The sequence below is a fragment of the Polypterus senegalus genome, chromosome 5 (genome assembly GCF_016835505.1).
Source record: "Polypterus senegalus isolate Bchr_013 chromosome 5, ASM1683550v1, whole genome shotgun sequence".
Classification (NCBI taxonomy): Eukaryota; Metazoa; Chordata; class Cladistia; order Polypteriformes; family Polypteridae; genus Polypterus; species Polypterus senegalus.
This window is the reverse complement of record NC_053158.1, coordinates 191,594,172-191,610,724: the sequence shown is the minus strand read 5'-3', so window position 1 is coordinate 191,610,724 and position 16,553 is coordinate 191,594,172. Positions and strand designations below refer to the sequence as shown.

The 16,553-nt window shown below is 38.4% G+C and overlaps 1 protein-coding gene across 5 annotated transcripts in view; it reads right to left on the bottom strand.

Moving 5' to 3' along the window:
- znf438 (zinc finger protein 438) overlaps nt 1–16,553 on the bottom strand; it is a 138,684-nt gene that overhangs the window by 53,046 nt on the left and 69,085 nt on the right. Inside the window, exon 1 of one of the 5 annotated variants that reach the window (XM_039753852.1) lies at nt 6,237–6,308. The exons of the other annotated variants lie outside the window; for them this stretch is intronic. The gene's annotated coding sequence lies outside the window, so the exon portion shown is untranslated. Of the gene's footprint in view, nt 1–6,236; nt 6,309–16,553 lie in introns of those variants that run through there. 5 annotated transcript variants of the gene reach the window in all.

Below are 16,553 nucleotides of genomic sequence, written 5' to 3'. Positions count from 1 at the left end.
ATGTCTTTCAAGGCAACAAGGGCTCTTTAAAATCAATCCTGTCAGCATTGTAACATGTCTAGGATAAAACATTGTGCAAAAACCAATTCCACAAGTGCAGTTCTTTCATTTTATTTAGAAATACAGTAAAAGGCCAATACCTGTTTTATTGATTTATTTCACTCTGGCACTTTCTTGTTGGCAAGTATGTTATTTCCAGTTGTCATAAAAATGATATAATGGGTTGGAATGTTTAAAAAGTCTAGACTTCAATATAATATTCTCCAGGCAAAAACAGATTCCAAATGCATGCAGTTTTTTACATTTACTTATTGGGCTAACGCCTTTATCCAAGGTGAATTACAATATTTATGAACTGGTGACATTTCTTTTTGGTTTTCCAGTTGGCAGCTCAAGTGACTTCCCTGTGGTCACACAGTGTCAGTAGCAGGATTTGAACCCACAACCTCTGAGTTTGAAGTCCATCCATCCATCCATTTTCCAACCCACTGAATCTGAACACAGGGTCACGGGGTCTGCTGGAGCCAATCCCAGCCAACACAGGGCACAAGGCAGGAACCAATCCTGGGCAGGGTGCCAACCCACAGAGTTTGAAGTCCAAAGCCTTAACCACTACACCACAATGCCTTGCAGTTTTTTGGCAAATAAATTAAAATTACATTTAAACTTAAATTAAATTATGGGTGACACGGTGGCACAATGGTTAGTGCTGCTGTGTCACAGCTCCCAATTCACAGGTGTGAATCCCAGTTTAAGTACTGCTTGTGAATGTGTGTGTGTGTGTGTGTGCTGTGATGGACTAGCATTAGTTCTCGTCTTGTGCTCAATGCTGCCTTTTGTTTTAATGTTACCATTTTTTGTTTCCATCTTATAAGTTACCAAGGGAGCAATCACCAAAAAAAAGGTGTAATTTGCTTGCTGCAAATGGCAAATAATATACACCCATTTCTTCTTCAATACATGATAATGTTTTTAGAGGGTATAAATATTGTGTTACACTTTTTTGCCTAAACAAGGTTATCTAGTTCTAGATAAAACAGATAACGAAAAGATGGATATTAAATTAGATGGGATGGCCTGGTACCCAGTCAAAGGTTAATTCTTATTTTGCACCCTGTGTTATCAAAATATGCAACAGCTACTTGTGACCCTGCATTGAATAAACAGATTAGGAAAATAAACAGAAGAATGGAAATTAAATAATCTGTAATGGACTACAATAATGTCAAGGGATGGTTTCATCTAATGCCCAGTGCTGCCAAGATATGTATACACCAGATCTCTGTGACACTAAAACAAGATAAATGGGTTAGAAGAATGGGTGGATTAGTGGATAGAATCTATTTATTTCTGAAGGACTGGCATGCTAGTTATGGTTGCTTCCCGTCTTGCATCCAAGGCTGATTGGATAGTCTCCAGCTACCTACAACCCTTAAACTGCATTTAGAGGGTTCAGGCAATTGAAGAATTTATAGAAGTGAATGTCTGCAACTATACCTTTAACTAACGAGGATTTAGCCTATTTTGTTCAATTAAATCAAAATGAAGAATCTAATTGGGACAATTTACAGCAGATAAATCAATGAAACTATTAACAAAAAATTAAGAGTTAATACTCAAAAGCATATCGCATTATGCACACCTTAAAGCTGTTTTATGACATCACATTTACAGCCTCATCTAAACCAACAGTAGGTTCAGATTTTCAAATGAACTTTGTGTAGAACACTTTGAGGTTTTCTTGAAACATGCCAAAACCTTGAGAAGCATGCTTTTAAAAACGATGCCATCTGTTAGCATACCTTAACCTTTAGGAAAACTGGATGCTGCTTTGGTAGCAACAATAAGTGGTTACCAAAATTTGACAGTAGTGTTTTACAATCCCATCAACTGATTTTTATCATTTATGCTGTATTTTTTTAAAACAGTTTGCTAGTTTAAAAATCAACATCCCATTTTTGGGACACAGCTTACATCGCATAATGAAGCTGTTTCATCTTATGTCCTTGAAACTGATCAACTTTTCTAAAGGTGGCCAGGGATATTTGGTACCATCTCTTCTTTATAAAGAGTGTTACCGCTGCCTTTACACCAAGAACTTTCCAATACGTCTTCCATTGCACATTTACTTCCAGGTGCAGCAAAAACGTAAAGTCACTGAGGATTAGACTTAAAGCAGGAACATCAACACTGCGTAATCAGTTCTTGGCCAGTACACTGGACCATAATATACTGGGATACATCCACTGCTACATTCACTAAACTACTTGGCATTTCAAGATCAAGATCTATAGGCCCAAAGAAACTGCATGCAGTTTTAGTTTATATGGCCATTGGTAACTCTTGAATTTGAACACGGCCAAACATGTTATGTAGTAGAAATGTTACTAAATTATATGTTTATTTTTATTTCTTTTAAAGTATGAGCATTTGCATTCAAAAATACTTTAAAAACTGTGATTCACTATATAATCTACTCAATTACAGTAACACATGTAAATGTAATTTGTTACTTTCCATTCCTAAAGCATATTATATAAGCAGCAGGAGTCCTCAAAAATTATGGTCAAAGTTGGTGTTAAGACAGCTGTTAAATGTTCTTCTTGGATGACATTTTAAATTAAATTCAGCTACATTTTAAGTGCCGTGCCACTGACAATTAATTTGTCCGCTGTAACTAACATAAATTTCTGTCATTTAGAGAATTATAAAGCCAATGTCTATCATACATATTCAGCCCTAAGCACAGAAATGAAAGAACAGAATGAGAAAAAAAATAAAATTGAAGACTTGAGCCAGATTCAGAATCTAAGAAGAATGATTTCATTGGAATTTCCCAAATTTACACATAAAACAATACATGAATAAGCATTGGCATTATATGCTCGTAAAAGTGCTGTTGCTTAACCCAATTTACTGTCAAGGTAGGCCAGAGCCTATCCTAGGAGCATCGGGTACATCGGGCAGAAAACAGCGCAAGAGGACGCATCAGTCTATCCTTGGAACACCGTTTATTACTAATACTACTCTTTAAAGTCCTTTCACAGTAAGATCTGAATCAAAACAACTTATAAATCAAATAACTTTTGAAAATAGCTAATATCAGTATTTAGAAAAGAAACATTGTATTGCTGGATTTTCTGTTTTTTGTGGATTTATTGCTTCTGCATTTGCATAGCAGATATGGTCTTGTATGCTTTGCAAACTTTTTTTCCCTTATTTTTTCAATTTTTGTTCTCTTGTTGTTTAATTTTTTTCACTTACAGCATCCTCCACTAATACTGGCATCCTTACTAAATAAAAGCAAAACAAGCCATGAAAAAAAAACTCTTTTTTGTTTACTATCTTGATTTTTCATTCACAATATTAATACAAAGCAAACCTTCAAGTGAAGTAAAAAACTGAAAAGAAAAAAATGCTTATCATAAAATATTTTTCTCAAATATGTGTGCCACAATTATTGGTATTCCTTCATTAAATACCTTGTGCAGCCCTCCTTTGCCAAGCTAACAACTCTAAGTCTTCTCCTCAAATGCTTAATGAAGCTGGAGAACACACGATGATGGATCTAAGACTATTTCTCCATACATTAGTTCTCTCTCTAGACCCTTCTTGATTCTTGTTGAGCTTATCACACATGTTTTCAATGGGCGTTAGGTCAGGAGACTGGGATGGCCATAGCAAATATGTGATTTTGTGGTCACTAAACCATTTTTATTTTGATTTGAGGTGTGTTTTGGATCATCGTCCTAATGAAGATCTAGCCTAGCAATTGAAGCTTCCTGCAAGAGGCAGTCAGGTTTTAATTTAAAATTTGCTGATACTTGGAGTCCATAACACCATGTATCTCAATAATGTGAAAAATAATCATGCAGCATCAAAGTTCCATTATCAAACTTCACAGTGGGGATAAGGTACTTTTCAGCATGCCTATCATTCCCACTGTGAAGACAAACCCATTGTGGGTGTCTGCTGTTAAATGGCTTAGTTTTTGTCTTATCTTGAGGCTGCTGTTGGATAACAACAAAAGCTTTTATCTCACAACCCTCCCAATCAACTATTGGTTAGGCAGGTCAGCATGGTTTTGGAGATTTTCTGACCACAAGATCCAACTGCTGTTCTACAGCTGTGATATTTGGAAATTCTTTGACTCATTTGAACAATACTCTTCACTCTGCATGTCATCAATACAGACTCATGTTCTCTTCCAGGCCAATTCTTAATCACCAACTACCTTAAAAATATTAAGCATTTTTAACTGTTCAGCTATTTTCTTATAGCCATTTCATGATTGGTGTGGTTCGACAACCTTATGTCACACATCGTTACTGTGTTATTGAGTCGTTCTCATTGTGATGGCTAATTAAGAGAATTTGTGTGAAATAGGAGTGACCTCATATTTATACCTTAGTGAAACACAATGTCATGACTGGCCTCTTAAGTGTTCCTACTCACTCATAAATGTCAAATATGAATGAGAATATACTTCAATGAGATTTTACTTGGATGACTTTGTATGTGAGAAAAATAGTTGTTTTATGATGAGAATTTCCTTTCAGTTATTTTCAGTTATTTAAAAGTTACATTTTTGTTAATACTTTGAATGAAAGCTCAATCTTGTTCAATTTGTTGTTGGCCGTGCACTTTAAGCCAGGGGTCGCCAAGTGCGGTCCTGGAGGACCACCATGGCTGCAGGTTTTCATTCTAACCCTTTTTTTAATGAGTGCCCTGTTTGTGCTGCTAATTAACTTCTTGTGAATTAATTTTAATTGAATTGCTTTTTAAATATCTGTTCCCTCTGAAGTGCTTCATTTCTTTCCTTAAATGGCACCCAAACAGAAATGAAATGTGGAGTGAGGGAGCCAACAGAAGATCAACTAAGTCAGGGCCTCAAACTCCAATCAATTTCACTCCAACCAGCTGCTTAATGAGGTGCCAATTCTTGTCGTTAATTAAACCCGTTCTTTAATTCTGTGCCTTGTTGCTGCTTTTGTGGTGTATTAGCTGACATTTCTGAAATTGTTGATTTTTCTCTTTCTAAGAGCACCATTAAAATGTTTTGGGGACCTGAGCAGACCAACATATCTGAGACCTTCATTATTCTTTATTTTCAGATATTATATGACAGACACCAGTTGTTTTGGCCCATTTTGCATCTCATTATTGTTTGGCTACTAATTAAGGAAAAAGAAACAATTAAGGGGTCCGAGACTTAAAGAGCAAGTCAATTCAAATTAGTTCAAAAGAAGTTAATTAGCAGCAAAAACAGGACACTCATTCAGAAAAGGGTTAGAATGAAAACCTGCAGCCACGGTGATCCTCCAGGACTCCTGCTTTAAGCTATACGTTTTAGGGTTTCCTCCCCCTTGAAGGGCATGGGGGATATGGGTCACTAAACAGTATTTTTGAACTTTTAAAGCCACTGCCCAATTCTGAGACTATGAAAGCCTGAATTGAGTTTAGGGTCTGGCTGCCTGGGACAAGGCCTGTTTCTGAGACTTACCAGTACAGACCCCGTTAGCTTTAGATTATTCTGTGACATGTTCATCCCTTTTTGCCATTTTTTATCACTGTGCTCATAACAGTAGAGAGATTTTCTAGTATGACAACTCCCCTATCCACCGGTTAAAAGTGGTCAATTTACAGTGTAAGCAGTAGGATGAGGATGCAGATTAAATGGTATGGCCATTCTAGTCATCACATCTCAACTTAAAGGAATATGCCATGATAAAAGGACATTGTTTTTATATGTTACTTATCCTATATACTGTACTTCATTGTGGTGGCCGAGAAAAACTTTTATTCTCATGTTTTCACACAGAATGAAGAGAAAGAAGTTTATGATATTATACAAGTCAAACGTACATCAGCAAAAAGTGTGAAAAACATTCATGGAAAAAATAAAAAATAAAAATAGCATCACATAATTCACATGTCAGTTATCCAGGCATATGTACAAAACATTCAAAATGCATTGGTTTGCTAAAATATTGTTAAATATATACTTTAAGAATAATGAGCGCACATTATAAATGGGAAACTAGAGCCTGGACATTTTTTTTACATCATTTGTCACTGTACAGCATTATTCACTACTGGCTTCTCTAATATCGTACATGGTTTTTTCTCCATTCTGCATAAAAAGATATTGCAGCTTTTTCTTAACCATCACTACAAGCAACATCATATAAAAAATCTCTTTTATGTGTAGTGTATTACTTTAAATAAGTACTTACTGGAGACTACAGAGGTTGTGCAGGGGTGCGGAAATCCAACGCCAGACTCGTCTGACACGGGTAAATTGACCGTCGGACAAGCGTGTTTTTCTGGTTTCAGTTGTCCGCAGACAAGTGCAATTTTCTGGAGAAAAAAGAATTATATGTGCTGTGCAGGGCACATTTTTACCACTACTTTCAAATTTTAAACATTTGGTTATGTACTTTGTGCAGAAACAGTCTACTTAAGGCATGTTCTTCATGTCTCAAATTGGTATTCAATATTGTTTTTCAAAGGGGAATCACTCTTGTGGTCTTACATAAGTATTCTACCCTACTATTTACACGCTTGGAGATGCGGTCATTTATTTCATGCCGACATTACGATGTAATTTGATGATTTTTCATTATAAATCGATAACTTTTATATATTATCGATAAAATTAATTTTTTCTACATAAAAATGTGGTCATTTCACCTACAATGCATTTGTTTGCTCCACATAAAGCTTGTTAGGCAGTTAATCTTTCCTGAAACTTGCAATTTCGCGTAGGTTGTGATATATTGAAGAGTTAAGAAATTTATTGCGTGACATCAATTTTGATGAGCGGTCTATAGATCGTTTTTGATTAGAGAATTTTTCATATAAAAGTTGTTTCGCGCTGTCAGTTTATTAAAAATAAAGAAGAAAACATTATGAAATATCAATAAAAATTTTTACTTAGACGCGATTATTTTTTTCCCCGACAACATCGGTAATATTTACTTCTTTGGAAATGTAACATCTTGCACAATTTTGAATACGTCATTAGGAATTACCTGCGTAACCCATAATGCACTGCGGTAAGCACATTGTTCTCGCTATATGCGTGCCGCTGAAACTGAAACAAGTAGCATCGTGGATGAGAAATGGATAATTTCTTGATTAAAACTGGCACAACAGGCCCTGAAAAACCTAGGAAGCGTATTAAGGCCACGGTGAAAAAAAATACAGACACAGTGAAGACAAAAAAAAAATGTAAATGTCAAGATTAAAATCGACATGTTGACTTTATTCTCGACATTTACATCGAAATTAAAGTCGACATTTCCACTTTATTCTCGTAGTTCATTTTGTCAGTAGAATGTCGCAAACTAAATTTCATCTTAAAATGAATGTTTCATTTACTAGATTTTCTCAAACCCCGTCATAATATAAAGCATTTAATGTGCTACATTAATTTAAGTGTTCCCTGACCCAGCTGTTAATCTCTGCGCGCTTCTTAAACTGACTTCCTCTTGCACTGAGGAAGCGCCGGCAGCAATCGCCGCACATTGACTTAATGATATTCCTGCTCAAAGATCATTCAGAATACTAAGATAAATACTTGATATCTTTTTCACAATGAAATGCATTAAAGCATGTATTAGACATGGGTGGCAGGGGGCATGGTGGCGTGGCTGTATTGCTGCTCCCTTGCATTAAGGGGTCCTCAGGTCTATGTTCAGTGTAGAGAAGTTTATGGTAGGTGTGACGAGGCTCCAAAAAACTGGATATTTGAATGGGTATCGCACAGGTTTAACTGAAATATTGTGTAAATGCTGGGTTCGTGATCTGGGGGTCGGAGACACGAACGCAGAATTCAGTGGTTGTTTTTCTGAGCAGGCTTTCTTTATTGCATGTTTGCTGTGTCTATCTTACGTACTAAACCCCTAGTTCCTATCCTTTGTCTTTCTCCATATAACCAATCACCACACGATAAACGACTTTGTGAAATTAAAACTAGTTATAAACCTAGACCTCAGAGTTTTCAGAACTTTAAAAAAAATTTTCATTATACATGTTTATGCCATCCATTCAGAGGTCTAAGCTTATAACTAGTTTTAATTTCACAAATACGTTTATCGTGTGGTGATTGGTTATGGAGTTTGCATGTTCTCCCGTGTCTGCGTGGGTTTCCTCCGGGCGCTCCGGTTTCCTCCCACAATCCAAAGACATGCAGGTTAGGTGGATTGGCGATTCTAAATTGGCCCTAGTGGGTGCTTGTTGTGTGGGTGTGTTTGTGTGTGTCCTGCAGTGGGTTGGCACCCTGCCCAGGATTGGTTCCTGCCTTGTGCCCTGTGTTGGCTGGGATTGGCTCCAGCAGACCCCCGTGACCCTGTATTCGGATTCAGCGGGTTAGAAAATGGATGGATGATTGGTTATGTGCAGAAAGAAAAAGGATAGGAACTGGGAGTTTAGTACGTCAGACAGACACATGAGTCTAAAAGTAAGAAAAAAGTTGGTTCAATTGAAAAACCATTTTCTAAAGCTGAACGCTCTGAGGTTGAGCGTTATGCTAGGCTATTCAATACTGCTTCTTTAGAAGAGTTTGACCCACGACCAGCTGTGGAATTCTGGCTGTCACCTGGCAACAGGCACATCACTCATAAAAAACCTGAAAAGTCATCAGCATTCACTTCTGCAGGACCATCAGTCCAGGAACCATGCAGTTCAGCTCAAGCAGAAATGAACAGCATTCAACCCATGCTGTCTGAGATAGTAAAGATTCTTCGGGGAGTTCTGTTATGTAACTGTAATAATATATGAAAAAAGAACTAGTGCAGCTATAATGAAGGCATTGTTTATTAGCCAGTTAAAATAAGAGAATCTTTTATATAATGTTCTAGAGCAAGGTGGCAAAATACTACTCCCTGAAAGAACTTTTTTCAATTTTAAAATGGAAGGCAGTTTTGGTATCAATAAAAGAGATCAGAAAAAAGAGATTATTTTTCACTTTTGTTATTTACAGGCAAGTGAATTTAACTGGCGGACAAGTAGAAACAAATTTGATTTCCACACCCCTGTTGTGTGAGGCAAGATTTTTCACCACCATCATCTATGATGGAATTTCCCATTGACGGATGGTGTTGCATCATTCCAGTACAGTTTCAGACACAATGCTAATTAAGCTTAAGTAAAGTTTTCCAGACAGTTGGTGGTGGCCCAGTGCTCACTAATCACATATTTGTTTCCTTTATTTTGTAAGTTACCTGTACGTAATCAGCAGCAGAGTGGGGGAAATGGTTACAGTTGCTGTTTCATGGATTCAGCAGTTTGAATCTCATGTCTTTTTATTTATTGCATGTGTGGAGTTTGCACATTCGTCCAGTTTCTATGTGAGTTTTTCACCAGGAAGAACAGCCTTACTCCAACATCCCTATAACCACGTGTGTAAGGATGATTAGCAACTCTAAATGGATCCAGTTTGAGTGTGGGCGTTGATCTGTCCATAAGTGGGTTCTAAGATGGATTAATATGCCACATCCAGATTTGATTCAAAATTTGTGCCTCATATTGCTGGCATAAGCTCCAATCTGAATTAGATTAAAGGTCAGAGAATGTTTTTTTAATGTTATCTGTACACAGTGGCTGCAACTAAACAGTTTAAGATGATTTAAATAAGACAGCATTCTTAATTCAGAAAGGTACAAGGAATATACATGGATTTAAATATCAAAGCCTCAGGTGATATTATCTCGTGGGTAGAAAGTCACATACATAGGTATAAATTATTTGAGTCCAGGAATTGAATCATCTATCCATTATCCAGTCCGCTATACCCTATCTACAGGGTCACGGGGGTCTGCTGGAGTCAATCCTAGCCAACACAGGGCGCAAGGCAGGAAACAAACCCCGGGCAGGGCACCAGCCCACCACAGGGTGCGCACACACACACCAAGCACACACTAGGGACAATTTAGGATCGCCAATGCACCTAACCTGCATATCTTTGGACTGTGGGAGGAAACCCACGCAGACACCGGGAGAACATGCAAACTCCACACAGGGAGGACCCAGGAAGTGAACCCGGGTCTCCTACCTGCGAAGCAGCAGCGCTACCCACTGTGCCATCGTGCCGCCCGAATTTAATCATACTTGGTGAAAAATTTTTTTGTCAGAAAAAGACCGACCAAGAAAATAATGACATTTTATATATAAAGTATGCATGTATTGTTGTGTATGCATTCCTGGGAGTTCAAAGAATCTAGCATTGCAGTGTTTGGCCCATTTGAACTAGCTAGTTCTGAATGTATGGTGAAAGGTGCATTACTTGTTTGAGCTATTATAACAAATAACATGTCTCAGTCCTTTATCAAAGTATATAAATGCCTCCAAATTTCCCTAACAGATCAAATTTAAGACACTCAAGCAGAAGGCAGATGGTCTAAAGGTAACAGTTTACCCTTTAACTTTCTAATTACCCTCTCCAGTCACCCACTAGCATTCATATGTGACAGATAGCAAAGCACAGGACATGAATAAGTTACAGCCTCATAAATAATGTAATCAGTACTAATCTCATTGAGAATACTAACCTCAGTGAACCTACCAAAGCACCTCTAATGAGGCACTTGGGTCTCTTAAAGCAGCCATACTTCATTTTGAAGCACTACATCTTGCAAACAGTGGAATAAATGTCTTGCATCTTTTATTCAGTTTGTTTTTGAGAAGGCTGATTATTGTTTGACCAGAATTTGAAAGTAAACTACGGTAATTCTTGACAGATCAGATTCACTTCACACTGTGATGAAAGGCCTTGAAATGAATGATTTGTTTAATTCACAAATAGCAATGACCTTTTTAAGAGACTTATCATGACAAATTAATTGGTGCTTGGACAAGCTCATCCCTTAACACGACCTCCTTCAAAACACGAAACAGAGCTCTATTTATAACAGCCAAGTGCTGAAGTGTGGATTCATCAGTCATTAAAATTAGCTGCGGGTGCAGAATCAATCTCTCCTTTAAGAGCTGGCTATAGTGCTTCGTTTACACTTCTGCCAAAGATCCTACACTGACAAATACGGCAATGCAGACCTGACAGTTGAAGAAACAGCCCATTAACGCAAGCACTAGAATAATACTTGGATCATAAAAAAAGCACCTCATTGTCGATCATACCAGTCAAAAAAAAAAAAAAATCAGAGTTAGCAAAATGCCCTTTAAGCTTCTAAATGTACAGCATTTATACCAGTGACAGATTCATTAGATAAAGATAGACGCAATCCATAACACTCTGCGACAGGAAAAAAAACTGTAGTGTTCCACTTGCACAATATCCTTAATTAAGTTACGGACATTTCAGTGGGGCCAAACTGGCATCTACAGGTTAAATATATTTTCTCTTTACAAAAATTTCCAATTCCATCAAAACTGTTGAATCAAATAAATACTGAAATTAGCTTCATCAAGCAGCAATCAATACAGCTTTGAAGACTTACAACATTATTCATGCCAGTCTGTTGCAGGGCACACTTAGGTACTCACACAGGAACAGTTCTAGTGTCAACAGTTCACCTAACATGTATGAATTTATGTCTCGGGAGGAAACAGAACTACCTGGAGAAACCCCACACAGACACAGGAAGTATGTGGAAAACTCCGTAAAGACCACAGAGTAGAGGCATTCTCTTACTACGTCAAAGCAGCAGCATTAGTCACTATGGCACTGTGCAGGCCATGGGGTTTTCAGCGTCATAAATGTTAAAAAAAATCAGTTTGAAGGATTAAGTATTCTGGACAACTTGATATTGAAAGAAAGCTACAGCTCCTTTTTTAAATATTTTACTCAGGAACTGATTTGGAAAAACTGCCATCTAACATTAAGCTATTAAGCTAAAGCTAAGCTAAAAACTTACATTTTTCTGAGGTGTTTACAAGTGAGCAAGTGGATAACCTGCCAGAGGTAAACACAACTACTAAGGAGGTACTGAGAGATTTGGAAATTGTAGAGGGAGAAGTGCTGCTCAGATTAAATAAGATGAAATCAAACAAATCACCAGGCCCAGATAATATTTATCCTCGTGTTCTTAAGGAGGCTAGTGAGTACATATTGTGAAGGACAGCCGGGTCCCATGCCCGGTAGGGACGCCTCTGTTGCTTATGCTCCGGGGGAGCCGCCATGGGAAGTCCAATACCTCCCCCGGGACGCTTGGTGGCAGCCTCCCTGGCCGTCAGTGACTCCCCAACCACCCGCAGGGCTCCATGGGAGATGGAGTCCTCCACAGCTTGGTTGGGGCCCGGCGTGGCCGCTAGGGGGAGCTGCCTGCTTCCCACAGCCCGGCTGGACGAGCTTTCAGCCCCACCCGGAGGTGCAATCGGGACCAGGTGGTTAATCACCTGGAATGCTTCCGGTGGGCTATAAAAGGGCCCAGCCACCACCACTCGGCGAGCCAGAGTTGGGAGGAAGAAGGAGACGAAGCTTGCCTGGGAGGAGTGGTGGAGAATTGTAAGATTGTGTTTTGGGACTGTGTTTGGGACTGTGTTGGGCCTGTGTTGGGCCTGTGGGACACGGGAAGGCGTGTGCCCACGGCTGAAGAAAATAAACCTGTGTGTTTTTGTACACGTTGCCTTTGCGTGGTCTGTGCCGGGTCGGGCGCTATATAGCGCCTTTTACAATATATAAACCCTTGACACGTATTTTTAGGAAGTCACTGTGCACTGGAGAGATTCCAAAGGACTGGAAAATGGCAAATATCATCCCATTATATAAAAAGGGTGACAGGGCAGATCCAAGCAACTATAGGCCAGTAAGCTTAACAAGCATCACAGGAAAATTAATGGAAGGAATTATTAAGGATAAGATTGAGCAACACATGACAAGGACAGGAGTTATTCTGAACAGTCAGCATGGGTTCAGAAGGGGGAGGTCGTGTTTTACTAACATGTTGGAATTCTATGAGGAGGCAACAAAAGGATACGATCAAAGTGGAGCTTATGATATTATTTATCTGGACTTTCAGAAAGCATTTGATAAGGTGCCACATGAGAGGTTGGGCATCAAGTTAAAAGAAGTGGGAATTCAGGGTGATGTTTTTAGATGGGTGCAGAATTGGCTCAGACACAGGAAGCAGAGGGTGATGGTGCGAGGAACCTCATCAGAACTGGCTGATGTTAAGAGTGGTGTTCCACAGGGGTCAGTGCTAGGGCCGCTGCTATTTTTAATATATATAAATGATTTAGATAGGAATATAAGTAACAAGCTGGTTAAGTTTGCAGATGATACCAAGATAGGTGGATTAGCAGATAATTTGGAATCCGTTATATCATTACAGAAGGACTTGGATAGCATACAGGCTTGGGCAGATCTGTGGCAGATGAAATTTAATGTCAGTAAATGTAAAGTATTACACATAGGAAGTAAAAATATTAGGTTTGAATACACAATGGGCGGTCGAAAAATCGAGAGTACACCTTATGAGAAGGATTTAGGAGTCATAGTGGACTCCAAGCTATCAACTTCCAAACAGTGTTCAGAAGCCATTAAGAAGGCTAACAGAATGTTAGGTTATATAGCACGATCTGTGGAGTACAAGTCCAAGGAGGTTATGCTCAACCTTTATAATGCACTGGTGAGGCCTCATCTTGAGTACTGTGTGCAGTTTTGGTCTCCAGGCTACAAAAAGGACATAGCAGCACTAGAAAAGGTCCAGAGAAGAGCGACTAGGCTGATTCCAGGTCTACAGGGGTTGAATTATGAGGAAAGATTAAAAGAGCTGGGCCTTTACAGTTTAAGCAAAAGAAGATTAAGAGGTGACATGATTGAAGTGTTTAAAATTATGAAGGGAATTAGTACAGTGGATCGAGACTTGTATTTTAAAATGAGCTCATCAAGAACACGGGGACACAGTTGGAAACTTGTTAAGGGTAAATTTCGCACAAACATTAGGAAGTTTTTCTTTACACAAAGAACGATAGACACTTGGAATAAGTTACCAAGTAGTGTGGTAGACAGTAAGACGTTAGGGACTTTCAAAACTCGACCTGATGTTTTCTTGGAGGAAGCAAGTGGATAGGACTGGCGAGCTTTGTTGGGCTGAATGGCCTGTTCTCGTCTAGATTGTTCTAATTGTTCTAATTATTCTTAGTTTACTTAGTACTTTTTTAATAAATACAAAATACATCAGGCCAACAGAGCAATATAGTAGATATTACAAAACTAGTGGCCAAACACATACATCTGAAGTCAATGGTCCTCATATACAGCTACCAGACCAACCTGTGTAAGCTAGAGGTCTGCCTGATACTGATTTTTCAGTCGTGCCATAGTTTCATCTTGCTCCTGACAAAATTCCATGACATTTCTACCCATGCCAACCCACTTCCTCCTGCATCAACCGAAGATTCCATTCCGTTCCCGACTGCATTCCCACTTTTTTCTTTAAAAGGCACTTGAATATGGCTCATAGCCTAAGTGGACTCTTAAAACATCAGAATCTATGAGAGGTAAAATCATCACACAGATGTGAGTAAATCTGCTTTAAACAGCAAGGGAATCGGTAAAGAAATGCTGCCACATGGGATGATGCTGATCACTTCTAACCATTAAGGTGTGATAAGCATGGATGCTCCCTTCAAGCTGGATGAGTGCACCAAATACAAGTCAAGAAAAGCTACCTCATACCATTACAAAACTCACAAACAAATTATTTAAACACTCACAATAAAATTATTTATGCATTATTGTACCTGCCTAATTCAGTTCAGGGTCCTGGCAGTATCAAGGCAAAAGCCATCCATGGTTGGAGCACCGGTTAATAGCAGAGAATATTTATGTACATATCCATACTAATTCATATCAGGCACATTTCAAAAAGTTTTCAGTTTATAGTACATCTAATAGACACATCTTTAAGTTATGACTTCAAATCATATGTTCAAGGGAATCCCATCCTTTCTAAGGGCAAAGAGCTGGTCAACAAGGTTCAAGGCCAGGACAGAATCCACATTGCTCCTTCTGGATCTGAATTTTAATTATCTGGTAGAGTCTTCAATCTAGTACTTCCGCCAAAGCTTTCCGAAGAAAACTATGGAGTATGATTCCTTGGAAATTAGAACACACTGTCTGGCCCACACATTCAAAAATGTGACCCATATCCAAGAAACTGTCCCCGACTTCCATGAAGCACTGAAGAGGTTTGTTAGCCAAAACACCCCCACAATATCCAGTGCTTTCAGCATTTCTGGTCATATTTCATTCCACCACTGTGACCTTACTACTACAGGGGATTTTAATCACCACAGTAACCTCTACTGTACCACTGAGATGGACCCAGCAAAAACCAATGCTTCTAACCACTGGGTTGAGGAGTTCCACTAAGTGCTCTTTGGACCTTTTTACTATATCCCAAATTAATGCCAAAGTTCTCACATCTTTGCAGAGAGTAAATCAGGTAAGGTGTCAAAAGTTTTGTAAAGTCATTCTTTGTGGCCTCACCAAACTAAACCCACACACAGGCCTTTGCATCAGCTATTGCTGAAACAGCTGCTTTTCAGGAATGCAGTAACTCTCAGTCAAACGTGGAGTCCACCATGCTAAAATTGCATAAAAGCCCTCATTCTTTAAATTGACAACTTCCCTTACAGCTGTTGTCTACCAATGGAACCTACAGCTGCACCAGGCACCAACAACCTTTTGGGCACAGCTAATTACAGCTGCCTGGCTCCACTAAAAAATGTATTCTTATTTGCACTGAATAACATCTTGTGATGTTGTAGTTTATGAATAGTACTATGTAAAACAATTAGGAATTGGTCAAAGTTGAAATTCATTGTAGAACAACATGACCAAATTTATTATTAAAAAAACTGAACTAATACATTTTCAATGCAAAACCAAAGTGTTTCTGGGTCCGAAAACAGGAAATGGTGTTAAACTAAAGGATGATAACATAAAATTGATAGCATTTAGGACAACAATTTTATTAGTTAAAACAGATAAACCTTAGGGATGCAGCTGTTATGTGGACGGAAATATTTTGTTCTTATTATGTTAGTTTAAAACAATGACTGCAGGAAAAGAATATCTAAAAGTTCCAGGAAACCACAAATGTTACATTGATTTATTTGGTATTTATTCATCTTCAGGGTTGTTTATATAAAATTGCCATTACATATTTCTATTACTATTCAAAATTCAAGGTTAACACCATATACACACAAATGCAAACTATCCCTAGTGGGTTGGAGTGGTCTTCTACTACCCATTCTTTTTCTACACTGGAATAAGCTTTCCATGTAATCCCACCAAGGATTAAACACATAACAATAAACTAGGATATCCTTACAGCTATGTATGGCTCATGGATAACACTTTAAATTTCATAAATTTGAATCTCATACATATATTTCCTAGCAGTGTACAGCACAAAGCTAAGCAACATGCAGAAATGGATGCAGTGAATATGCATATAGTAATAAACACACAGCAGAAACTCAAATTTGGACATTGTCATTGTCATGGCTGTCCATCGATCTGACAACGCTGTTCAATCATTTGTCCATCTCTGCCAATCCCCCTCCTGTGTGTGCGCTGG